Source organism: Pseudophryne corroboree, chromosome 1, assembly GCF_028390025.1.
Source record: "Pseudophryne corroboree isolate aPseCor3 chromosome 1, aPseCor3.hap2, whole genome shotgun sequence".
Lineage (NCBI taxonomy): Eukaryota > Metazoa > Chordata > Amphibia > Anura > Myobatrachidae > Pseudophryne > Pseudophryne corroboree.
Window position 1 is genome coordinate 218,465,288 of NC_086444.1, and position 2,142 is coordinate 218,467,429.

General features: G+C 39.8%; 1 pseudogene; it reads right to left on the reverse strand.

Moving 5' to 3' along the window:
* Positions 1-572: 572 nt before the first annotated feature.
* Positions 573-691, reverse strand: LOC134946200 (5S ribosomal RNA; annotated as a pseudogene).
* Between the last annotated feature and the right edge of the window lie 1,451 nt (positions 692-2,142).

A 2,142-nucleotide genomic window follows, 5' to 3' on the forward strand; every position in this document is an offset into this window, starting at 1 on the left:
CTCCCTTCAGAGGCGGGGAAGAGTTCGTACAGCGGCGGCCATGTTCTTGAAGAATGTTCGTCTCAAGCAACTGTTTGTGTGATCATGTGATCGCGGTGGCCATCTTTGTTGTGACTTTTCATATTAAAATATGCTCATTCGACCGAGAAAAAAGAAAGAAATATGATTTTAAGACCACTGTGAATGCAAATATTAGTATTAAATTCCACTGGTGCCCCTGATTACAGGGGTTTTTTGCATAGCATATATATATATATATATTGGATGTATATCCACTTCTTAATATCACCGCATAGAGCACAGGGATAGTAAATAATTATAGTATTTATAATGGAGGAGATTGGGAGGTGTTGGTTTTTTGCAGTGTTGAAATCTGTATAAAAAAACTGCATGAAAGCGGTGAGTGAAGATATTCATATACAGGAGTGAATCAGCGGCAGACAGATTTCTTGGTGTGTTAGAAAGATAATCAGGTGTTAGCCTGGTTGTTAGAATAGATCAGCTTCTTTTTTGGCACCCACATTCCACGTAATGAAGTTAGTACAATATCCTCATAGCCCTTGCACACCAAGGTATTACAGCACCCAGTATTCCATGATGGTTCCCCATCTATGTACTAGCTGGGCCCAGCACTGCTTGGCTTCCAAGATCGAACGGAGTTGGGCATCTCCAGTGCGGTATGGCTGTATAATTGGCCTGGTTTTTTGGAGGTATCATAATGTGATTACGTGGTTTGGAAGGTAGCCCAAATAGAAATAGAAGAGAGAGAGGACAGGTTAATATAATATGAACAAGATGTAGTCAGCTTACGTTACAAAAAGGGGGCTATTTCATAGCCCTCGTTGAAGCCATCAGGGTGCAGGGTATTAAGTTCAAAAATCCAGTACATTTCCCTTTTTGATAAAAGGTTAGAGAGGTCTCCGCCTCTCTCGCCCAGTGAGACTAGTTCAATGCCCTTGAAGGTTAGATCGTCCGGGTCCGAGTTGTGACAAGCATGGAAATGTTTCGATACTGCGTGTGTCAGTACTTTGTTTTTAATGTTCCTTATATGTTCCTGAATGCGGATTTTCAAAGGTCTTTTGGTTTTACCTATGTACTTCATCCCACATGAGCACTCCAGCATGTATATCACTGACACCGTATTACAGTTAATGAACTGCTTGATCTTATAGTCTTTCTCTCCGTTTGTTTTCTTGAAGGTTTTCCTTATGGGGTGTACGTAGCGGCATACATTGCAGCGGCCGCATTTATAACATCCGACGCATTTGGGCATGCTAGATCTTACTTCCGGGTTCCTCAGCATGCTTGGTGCCACCAGATCTTTAAGGTTTTGCGATTTCTTAAATACCACAAGAGGGTCTTTTGGGAGATAGTCTTTCAAAATCGGATCCATCAGGAGAATGTTCCAGTGTTTTTTTAGGGTTTTCTTAATAATGTTCTCATGTCTACTAAACGTAGTGACAAACCTCACTGTGTCATCTCTTTTTTCCTTGGATTTATATTTCAAAAGTTGTTTCCTCTCCAAATTCTTGGCCTTCAGGTTGGCTTCTTCCAAAAGATGGTTCGGATATCCTTTTTCTTTGAATCTTTCGGTGTATATCTGCAGTTGTTGGTCTCGGTCCTCAGTATCCTTACAGTTCCGAGCAATTCTGTTGAACTGGGAGAAGGGGATATTCTTCTTCCATTGTTGACTGTGATTGCTTCGGTAGTGTACGTAGCTGTTCATATCCACTTCCTTAATGTAGTTCTTGGTGATCACTTCAATACCTGTATGTGTCAGAACTAAGTCGAGGAACTCTATTTTCTCTGTGCTTTCCTTTGCAGTGAAATGAAGATTCATGGAATTATTGGATAAGTACGTGAAGAATTCTTTAAAACTTGCACCGTCACCGTCCCACACAAGCAAAATGTCATCTATATAACGTTTATAAAATGCAATATTTTGTTGGAATGGATGATCCTTAAAAATGTACTCATTTTCCCAATTTCCCATAAAAAGATTAGCGAAACTGGGCGCAAAAATTGTGCCCATAGCGGTACCGCAGATTTGTAAAAAATAGGTATCTAAAAATTTAAAATAGTTACGTTTCAAAATAAAATTCATTAGTTCACATAAAAATATCCTGTGCTCCTCTGTGATCT